This window comes from Mobula hypostoma, chromosome 4, assembly GCF_963921235.1.
Source record: "Mobula hypostoma chromosome 4, sMobHyp1.1, whole genome shotgun sequence".
NCBI classification, from domain to species: Eukaryota; Metazoa; Chordata; class Chondrichthyes; order Myliobatiformes; family Myliobatidae; genus Mobula; species Mobula hypostoma.
The window spans coordinates 77,929,888-77,941,019 of record NC_086100.1 but is presented as its reverse complement, the minus strand read 5'-3'; the positions used below and the strand labels follow the sequence as shown (position 1 = coordinate 77,941,019).

Sequence of the window (11,132 nt, the reverse complement as noted above, 5' to 3'; positions counted from 1 at the left end):
ATGCTTTCTTAACCACAGATTCAACCTGCATTGCAGCTTTGAGTGTCTTTTGGACTCGGATTTCAAGATCCCACTGATCCTCCACACTGCCAAGAGTCTTACCATTAATGCTATATTCTGCTATCATATTTGATCTACCAAAATAAACCCTCTCACCCTTATTTGGGTTGAAATTCTCAGCCCAGATTTGCATCTTATCAATGTCTCGTTGTAACCTCTGGCAGCCCTCCACACTACCCACAACACCCCCAACTTTGTGTCATCAGCAAATATACTAACCCATTCTTCCACTTCTTCATCCAGGTCATTTAAAAATTCACAAAGAGTAGGGGTTCCAGAATCGATCCCTGAGGCACACCACTCGTCACTGGCCTCCATGCAGAATATGACCCGTCTACAACCACTCTTTGCCTGTGTGGACAAGCCAGTTCTGGATCCACAAAGCAATATCCCCTTGGATCCCATGCCTCCTTACTTTCTCAATCAGCCTTGCATGGGCTACCTTATCAAATGCCTTGCTAAAATCCATATACACTACATCCACGGCTCTATCTTCATCAATGTGTTTAGTCACATCCTCAAAAAATTCAATCAGGCTCGTAAGGCACAACCTGCCTTTGACAAAGCCATGCTGACTATTCTGAATCCTATTATGCCTCTCCAAATGTTCATAAATCCTGCCTCTCAGGATCTTCTCCATCAACTTACCAACCACTGAAGAAAGACTCACCGGCCTATAATTTCTTGGGCTATCCCTACTCCCTTTCTTGAATAAGGGAACAACATCCGCAACCCTCCAATCCTCCGGAACCTCTCCCATCCTCATTGATGATGCAAAGATCATTGCCAGGGGTTCAGCAATCTCCTCCCTCGCCTCCCACAGTAGCCTGGGGTACATCCCGTCCAGTCCCAGTGACTTATCCAACTTGATGCTTTACAAAAGCTCTAGCACATCTTCTTCCTTAATATCTACATGCTCAAGCTTTTCAGTCTGCTGCAAGTCATTCCTACCATTTCCAAGATCCTTTTCCATAGTGAATACTGAAGCAAAGTATTCATTAAGTACCTCTGCTATTTCCTCCAGTTCCATATTACTTTTCCACTGTCACACTTGATTGGTCCTATTCTCTGACGTCTTATCCTTTTGCTCTTCACATACTTGTAGAATGCTTTGGGGTTTTCCTTAATCCTGTCCTTAATCCAAGGCCTTCTCATGGCCAGTTCTGGATCTCCTAATTTCAATTTTAAATTCCTTCCTGCTAGCCTTATAATCTTCTAGATTCCTATCATTACCTAGCTTTTTGAACCTTTTGTAAGCTCTTCTTTTCTTCTTGACTAGACTTACTACAGCCTTTGTACACCACGGTTCCTGTACCCTACCATTCTTTCCCCGTCTCATTGGAGTGTACCTACTCAGAATCTCGCACAAATATCCTCTGAACATTTTCCACATTTCTTCTGTACGTTTCCCTGAGCACATTTGTTTCCAATTTATGCTTCCAAGTTCCTGCCTGATAGCTTCATATTTCCCCTTATTCCAATTAAATGTTTCTCTAACTTGTCTGTTCCTATCCCTCTCCAATGCTATGATAAAGGAGATAGAATTGCTATCACTATCTCCAAAATGCTCTCCCACTGAGAGACCTGACACCTGACCAGGTTCATTTCCCAATACCAGATCAAGTACAGCCTCTCCTCTTGTAGGCTTATCTACACATTGTGTCAAGATACCTTTCTAAACACACCTAACAAACTCTTCGCCCATCTAAACCCCTCCCTCTAGGGAGATGCCAATCAATATTTGGGAAATTAAAATCTCCCACTACAACAACTCTCTTATTATTACTCTTTTCCAGAATCTGTCTCCCTATCTGCTCCTCGATGTCCTTGTTACTATTGGGTGGTCTATAAAAAGAAACACCCAGTAGAGTTATCGACCCCTTCCTATTCCTAACTTCCACCCACAGAGACTCCGTAGCCAACCCCTCCATGACTTCCTCCTTTTCTGCACCCATGACACTATTCTGATCAACAGTGCCACACCCCCACCTCTTTTGCCTCCCTCCCCATCCTTTCTGAAACATCTAAAGCCTGGCACTTGAAGTAACCATTCCTGCCCCTGAGCCATCCAAGTCTCTGTAATGGCCACAACATCATAGCTCCAGGTGCTGATCCACGCTCCAAGCTCATCTGCTTTATTCATAACACTCCTGGCATTAAAATAGACACATCTCAAACCATCAGTCTGAGTGCATCCCTTCTCTATCACCTGCCTATCCTCCCTTTGGCGCTGTCTCCAAGCTTTCTCGATTTGTGAGCCCAACGTTCGCAATTTCCCTCCAGCCTTTCCTGCCCTGGTGTTGACCCTGACCCCCTTCCCCCAAAATCAGCTGATTCCCAATTTTACCTAATCCCAATCTTAATCCTCCATTGTCCGTCCTGACACATATATTACTCTCCCATTTCCCATACCCTGAGGTAAATACTTCTAATGTCTGACCCAATTCACTTCTCAGTCTCCCATTATTTTGAAATGACAACGTGCAGCATCACTTAAACTTCAGCCGTCACTAAGTATGGATAAGGAGGGGTGTTTTGTACTTACTTGCTGAGTTTCATTTTCCTTTGTTTTCTGTCTTTAAGTACTGAAAACAATGTTCTGAGCTTCAGTGGGCTTTATTTATCTCAGTCCAAATTATATTGATAGACAGACATTTATTTGAGCCTAACATAAACCCTTACCTGTGTCACTGATCTGCAGTTCTCTCTGCACCACTAGCGACCCCCTCCCATCATCTCCTGGGTCCATCAGAAGTCCCAGGTGTTGCCTGTTGGTTTGTGTGCTGTCTAGCATGTGGACGACATTGTGACATGATCATTGGGTTTCTGGAAATACTAAAAATTGAAAAGGATATTCATATTTAAGACCATAAGACAAGGAGCAGAAGTTGCCCATTCAGCCCATCAAGTCTGCTCCGCCATTTTATCATGAGCTGATCGATTCTCCCATTTAGTCCCACTCCCCCCGCATTCTCACCATAACCTTTGATGCCCTGGCTACTCAGATACCTATCAATCTCTGCCTTAAATACACCCAATGACTTGGCCTCCACTGCCGCCCGTGGCAACAAATTCCATTGATTCACCACCCTCTGGCTAAAAAAATTTAATTGCATCTCTGTTCTGAATGGGCGCCCTTCAATCCTTGTGCCCTCTCGTACTAGCCTCCCCCATCATGGGAAACGACTTTGCCACAATCACTCTGTCAATGCCTTTCAACATTTTAACTATCATATTGCAGTATTACACAATTTATAGTACATAGTATCTTCCTATTTATTCTTTCACATACATTTTTCTCAAATATAATTCATATTTATTCATAGACTGGTGCACTACAATTTCCAGGGCCCCAGTACTAGCTCTGTATTCATTGCTTTACACTTAATAATAAACCACTATTAATCTTATTCTTGAGATTTCTGCTCTGCATGTACAGGCCAGTTATGTTTTCAAAATCAAAGAAACAGACCAAAATGCTTCCTTCCTCTAGAAAACTAAATTGGAATCTGCTGTTCAACTTAAAAACAATGCCCTGAATTACCTTAATGATCAGACCATATGCACGAATGTGAGCTTGTGTTTAGGTGCTTCATACATGCCAAGGCTAACACTGAGGCAATACAATACCGTATGCTTCAACTGCTTCTGTCCCTATAATAATTTGGACGCTGCCAATTGATGGCAGCTTTCCAACTAACTCTATGTAATCCTCAGTCTTTAATCTTGTAATGCTGTTAATTATATGATCACAAATTCTCAGTAAGCTGAGTGATATAATGCCTGTTTGCTTCCCACCTCCTCTATGGTGATTCTGCCAAAATTAGAAATTATATTTCATTTTATCACAGCCTAACTCATAATTATTTTGACTCTAGTAACTATTGATATTATTTGCAGTGGATTAACTTTTAGTTATAGTCATTCCCTAAATTAGTATCCTTGAGACAAGACACCATTTAAAGACGTGGTTTCAGGTCCCTCAGTGGAATGTAGGTTTTGTTAAATAAGTCTGGAGACAAGGCTGGTAAAATCATGATGATCATGTTCTGTAATTGCCATTTCATAACAAAACGCCATTGACTCACTAATGATCTTCTGGAAAGGAAATCTGCTGTCCTAATCTGATCTCGCCTTTACGTAACCCTGATCCACAGCAGCATTGTCCACTGTGAAATGGCTAAGCAAAGCTCAATCTGAGACAGGCAATAAAAGTGATTCTTGTTACATTCAATAAAAAAAGAAAAACTTGTATTCCCTCCTTGAGAAATGTTAGTTAACATTTGAAAAGCTGATTCCTAGAATATAATTAATAATTCACATGTCATATTTCTGATATATCATAGAAGTAAGTTCTTGAATCTATGCTGGCAATGAGAGAAATCTCATTAAATTCATTCCCTCATAAAATCCTATAACTTTCTTTTTTTCTCATATATCCATCAGTTCCCCTGAATCAATTACCATTCTCTACAATGGGGGTTCAAGAGGATTACAGAGATTTGAACATAAAATGTACTGGGACTGTGTCAAACAAGGGCTGTAGTGTTAATTGATAAGACAGTAAATGAGGACATCATTGCTTATAAATTTAGGACGTGGAACATACAGTGGAAAAGTACAGCACAGCCTGGGCCTGTTGGCTCACAATGTGCTGAAGTTTAAACCTACTCCACAATTAACTTAACCCTTCTCTACTGCATAGCTCATAACCTTCCAGAATGGCCCAATTATGCTCCTATGTCTTATGGTCATCTAAGTTTCTTCTATCCATTGCCATTCTAAGAGTGTCTTAAATATCCCGAATGCATCAGCCTCTAGCACCACAGCTGCCAGTTCATTCCAGGCACCTACCACTCTCTGTGTATAAAAACACTACTTCTGACATTTCTCCTAAGCATCCTACACTCACCTAAAGGGTTAAATTTCAAACCTTAAATTTGCGTAATACTTACTCTCTTCGTGCTCTGCCACTATAAATTGGATCATTTTCCAGTGCAAAATACAATAATGACCACTTTCCTTCAAATGATCAAATGGACATTTCCTGTGGTGAGTCACATTTTTTTTTGAATTGGTTGTAATTGCCACATGTTACATACCTCGTGGATATCTTGTGACTGTCTTATGACCATGACGTAATTGAGAATCTTGTGAGCATGATGTAAAGCTCTTGTGATGGTGAGGTGATGTAATTTTCCTGCCAGTGTAAAGTCACGTGATGACATATTCTCAACAGGTATATAACGGGAAACTCTTGTTGTTACGCAGTTTATTTCGTTGTTTAATTTGTCAGTTACTGCATTATGCTGCATATTCGTCTCATGACGCAGTTTCATTTTAAAGGGGAGTTTTACTTTCTATTGCAAGGTAAGATCGTTGTGCTGGCAGTTTCGCCGATTGCTGTCAGTTTTGTTTGGTGTATTTTTGATTTACCTTTACAGTCTAGTATTGGTGAGTGAAGACCTTACTAAAGTACGGGAACCTGAAGGATTGAGTACAGTTAATGTCGTTCGGCGGTTGAATACAGCAGCAGTCTCCAACCACCGGGCTGCAGACCGGTACCGGGCCGCAAAGCATGTGCTACTGGGCTGCGAGGAAACGATATGATTTGGCGATATGAGTCAGCTGCACCTTTCCTCATTCCCTGTCAGGGCCACTGTTGAGCTTGAACGCACGCAAGGTCATAACCCGCGCGTCATCTATGTCAGCGCAGGAAGGAGATCAACTCCTCGAGCTTGCAAATGACGGCGGGCTGAAAAGTAGGTTTGACATAATCTGCCGGCATTCTGGATCAAAGTCAAGGCTGAATATCCTGAGAGAGCCACGAAAGCACTGAAAACGTTGCTTCCATTTCCAACATATCTCTGCAATGAATGCAACGAAAACTAAATTGCGGAATAGACTGGACATAAGGAACCCCCTTCGAGTATCACTGTCTCCCATCACCCTTCGGCAGGACCATCTTGTTGCAGGAAAACAAGCCCAGGGCTCCCACTGATTCAGGAATATTGGTGTGATGCAATGATTTTATATATTCATATGGGGAAAATATGTGCTGTGTGTTTAATATCCAAATGTTACTTAAAATGTTATGGTGCTATTGACTTACTTATATAACCATAGAACAATTACAGCACGGAAACAGGCCATCTCTGCCCTTCTAGTCCATACCAAATGCTACTCTCACCTTGTCCCACCGACCTGCACTCAGCCCATAACTCTCCATTCCTTTCCTGTCCATATACCTATCCAATTTTTCGTTAAATGATAATATCGAACCTGCCTCTACCACTTCTAATGGAAGTTCGTTCAACACTTACTTCAAGCTCCCCTGATAATTGACATCACTATATTCATGCGAGGAAAATATACGCTGCGTGTTTAATATTAAATTCGTTAGATAAACCCTATTAGAAACAAAATTGTGTGTATTAGCAATTTATCACCTATATTGCGGTTGTGATTAACACACCCCTCCTGGACAGAATTGCCAAAAACGATTTGTAGAGAAAATTCAGCATGTTACATGTATGCACATGCGCACTGGTGCCCGCGCATGGCCTCATGGTAATTGTAGTCTTTCTTGGGGTAAACTCAACATATTTGACTGCTACTCTTGTCCGACGGCAACCCTACCCGTCGCCGCCCCCCCCCCCCCCCAGGTCAGCCGGTTCATCAGTCTGCAATATTGTCAACATTGAACCAGTCCGCAGTGCAAAAAAGGTTGGGGACCCCTGGAATACAGGATCGACCTTATTGAATCTTCATTCAGAAATAGTGACCTGCATCTGAGATAACCCCTGTAAGATCAAAAAGGTTTTTTGCAGTGTTCGTTCTCCAGGAAAAGGTCAGTTCCTTTAAGCTGTTTTATTTCCTTCGTTGTGAATCCTTTGGACAGAATCAGCAGTAACATCACGTCTTTGAAGAAATCTGTAACCAGAGAAGTCTCTGCTTATTGACTATGTAAATCACTTGGACTTTCGAATTTACCATTTTCAGACTGTGTTCGAATTTACCACTTTAAGACTGTGTTCGAATTTACCACTATAACAACTGTTCCAGAGTTGCCGTATAGCAGTTAATTTCCGGTTAAGTTAGTCGTTTGAATACTTTTCGCTATTGTTGAGCAGAGTTTAATAAATGTTTATGTTTGTTTATAAAACCTGACTCAATTCTATATTCATTGATGCTGGTCATGTGACAAAATAGGGGGGCTCATTGTGAATTGATCCAATTTTGAGCTTAAGTACTTGTTTAATTATCAATCTGATTTGGAAAAGGGAAATACCCGATTCTTTTGTTTGATTGGTCTGTGGGTGGTATTTGGCAGCAATGAACATTGACGAGTTGACATTGACATTGGCATCACCAGACCCGGAGTTATCAGGGAAGGCGAAAAAGGATGATGTATCCAATATTGCTAGAAGTTTGGACCTTAAAGGAATTTTGAAGGTTACAACAAAGCCAGTAATTCAGAGGAAAATCGTGGAACACTATATAAATTCAGGAGTTTTTGATGAAGTGGAGTTAGATGGGTTCCCTGTAAGCAGCGATCCAGTTACACCTGGAACAGGTAGAGTTAGAAAAGCTTAGAGTAGAAGCTGACTTAAAACAGAAACAATTAGAAACTGACTTGGAATGAAGTCGGTTAGAAGCTGAAAATAAGCAGAAGGAGTTTGAGCTAGCAATAGAGCAGTTAGGGTCCGACACTCAGGCTTCTGGTCTTAGGAAACAGTTTGCCGCTAGTCGGGAAGTTATATTGCTCCTCCATTCAAGGAAGCAGAAGTGGACAAATATTTCTAACATTTCAAAATTGTTGCTTTGATTTCAGGGTGGCTGAAAGATAAATGGCCAGTGATGTTACCAAGTGTAATTAGAGGTAAGGCACAACAAGTTTATACAGCTTTAACTACTGAGCAAGCACTTGATTATAATATTGTGAAGCAGCATATACTGAAAGCGTATGAACTGGTTCCGAAAGCTTATAGAGAAAGTTTCAGAAATTTGAAGAAATTTGTGGAAAAAACTTGTGTGGAGTTTGCCTATGATAAATCTGTGTGTTTTGAGAGATGGGTTTCCCCTAAAAATGTGAATAGGGAGTATAATAAATTAAAAGAGTTGATTTTAATGGAGGGATTTAAAAGGAGCATCCCTGTTAAAGTAAGGGCGTACTTAAATGAGAGGGACACTGCTACATTGCAGGAGTCTGCTAAATTAGCTGATGAGTATGCTTTAATCCGTAAGAATAAATTTCCTCCGGGTAGAACTTTTACAAGGAAAAATAGCACAGAGAGTCAAGGTAAACCAGAAATTAAATCAGAAGTTAGTGAGAAAAGTAAGGATGAAGGGATAAATGTGAAGGAAAGACATTTTGATCCTATTTGTAATTATTACAAGAAACCTGGTCTCGTAATAGCTAACTGTTTCTGACTGAAGAAGAAGGAGAAGGAGGCAGTCCCAGATGCTTGTGTGCAACATATTGCAACACCTGTAAATCCACAGGGTTTGATAAATACAAATAAAGCTTTGTCAGAGTTAAGAGGGGATATAATCATTTTATAGCTGAAGGATTTGTATCCTTGAAAGAGGGATCCACTCTGGTGCCAATAAAAATTCTTAGGGATACTGGAGCAATTTGCGTAGAGTAAATTTAAGGTCAGGGTTAGTTACAGGGCCTGTTAAAGTAGGATCACAACCCAGTTTACCTGTAAATGATGTTGCTCTGTTGTTAGGGAATGACTTAGCTAATGGACAAGTTTTTCCTGATGTACAGTTGACAATAAAGCCTATTTCTGAGGAACCACAGAGGAATTCTAACACGGATACTTCCTGTGTTGTATCCTGAGCTATGGCTAAGAAGACTGAGGTACAGGGTAAGGTTGTTATCCATGACAGTTCAACTCGGTTTGCAAATTTTCAGGATGTGTCAGAAACTTTCTTACCTTCAGAGAAACTTCAGAGCAGGGTAGAGATCCTGAGATAGTTAAATTAAAAGAACAAGCTCTTCCAGTTAGTGAAATTGAGAAGGTGCCAGTAGGATATTATTTTGAAAAGGGAGTACTAATGAGGAAGTGGAGATTACCTACAATTCCTGCAAGTGAAGAATGGGAAGTTAATCACCAGGAGTAGTTCCTAAAGTTTATCAAAATGAGAATTTAACTACGGCTCATAGTATTCTTTTGGGTGGCCATTTACGGGTAAAGAAAATTATGAACAAGGTTTCTAAACATTTTTACTGACCTAGTTTAAGAAAAGATGTAGCAACATTTTTGAAGAACGTGTCATACATGTCAAATTGTGGGTAAACCTAATCAAGTTACTCCAGTGGCACCACTGCAACCTATTCCCGCATTTGGTGAACCGTTTTCCAAAATTATTATAGATTGTGTGGGCCCATTGCCAAAAACTAAAGCGGGCTATCAATATTTGCTGACCATCAAGTGCACAGTGTTTAGGTTTCCAGAGGAAACACCCCTTAGGAATATAATGGCTAAAACTGTAATAAAAGCTCTTATAAAACTCTTTACTTATTTTGGGTTGCCTAAGAAAATACAATCTGATCAAGGTATTCATTTTATGTCTGGATTGTTCCAGCAGATAGTTTATAAACTGGGAGCAAAACAGATTACCGCATCTGCATACCATCCAGAATTGCAAGGAGCCTTGGAGAGGATCCATTCTACCCTCAAAACCATGATTAGGACATATTTTGTGGAAAATGAAAACGACTGGGATGAGGCATACATTTACTTCTATTTGCAGTACAGGAGTCAGTGCAGGAATCCCTAAGTTTTAGCCCTTTTGAACTTGTGTTTGGGCATTGAGTTAGAGGACCTTTGGCCTTGTTAAAAGAACAGTGGATTAATAAAGAGGTACATACTAATTTGCTGGATTACGTTTTAAAATTTAAGGAAAGATTGCATAAAGCTTGTTGCTTAGCTGAGGAAAATTTAAAATTGGCTCAGGAGAAAATGAAAATATGATAAGGAAGCTAGAATTAGGTCATTTAAGCCTGGAGATAAGGTGCAAACAAACCCTTTACAAGCTAAATTTCATGGACCTTACGAGGTTATATCTAAAATTAATTATGTGGATTATGTAATAAAAACACCAGATCAAAGAAGGTGTATCATACAAATATAATAAAACCATATTATGAGAAACAGTCTGCTACTATGACTGTTCTGGTCAATAATAATGAGTCTGATCCCACTTGGAACTTAATGGATGATTCATCTGAAACTCATTTTAAACCCAACATTATTTCTGCCAGTTTAACAAACTCAACAATTCTGGAAAATATTGATGAGAAATTAGCTCACTTACAGCAAGAGCAGAGGCAGCAGATGAATCAGTTAATTTTAAAATATAAGGATTTATTTCCAGATGCTCCTAAAAGAACCAAAGTAGCTTCATATGATGCAGATGTTGGAGATGCCAAACCCATAAAGCAACATCCATATCGGATGAACATGGAAAAATGTGAACTTGCTGAACAAGAAATTAAGTATATATTAGAGAATACTATTATTAGACCTTCTAATTCGAATTGGAGTTCACCGTATGTTATGGTGCCTAAGCCAGACAGTAGTATTTGGTTTTGTACTGATTTCCAGAGGTATGCTGTGACAAATCTGATGCATATCCAATCCCAAGAGTGGATGATTGTGTGGATAAAGTGGGAAAAGTAAAGTTCCTTACAAAGATAGATTTGTTAAAAGGTTATTGGTGTGTTCCATTGACGGATAGAGATAGAGAGATTTAATAGAGCATAGAACATAGAATAGTACAACACAGTACAGGCTCTTCGGCCCACATTGTTGTGCCAACCCTCAAACCCTGCCTCCCGTATAACCCCCACTTTAAATTCCTCCATATACCTGTCTAGTACTCTCTTAAATTTCACTAGTGTATTTGCCTCCACCACTGACTCAGGCAGTGTATTCCACGCACCAACCACTCTCTGAGTAAAAAACCTTCATCTAATATCCCCCTTGAACTTTCCACCCCTTACCTTAAACATATCCCTTTGTATTGAGCAGTGGTGCCCTGGGGAAGAGGCGCTGGCT

General features: G+C 40.2%; 1 long non-coding RNA gene across 1 annotated transcript; it reads left to right on the top strand.

Moving 5' to 3' along the window:
* Positions 1-5,371: 5,371 nt before the first annotated feature.
* On the top strand, positions 5,372-10,570 carry LOC134344849 (uncharacterized). Its single transcript, XR_010017540.1, has 3 exons — positions 5,372-5,430; positions 7,895-7,942; positions 10,450-10,570. It is a non-coding gene; the product is annotated as an uncharacterized LOC134344849 (long non-coding RNA).
* Positions 10,571-11,132: the final 562 nt, after the last annotated feature.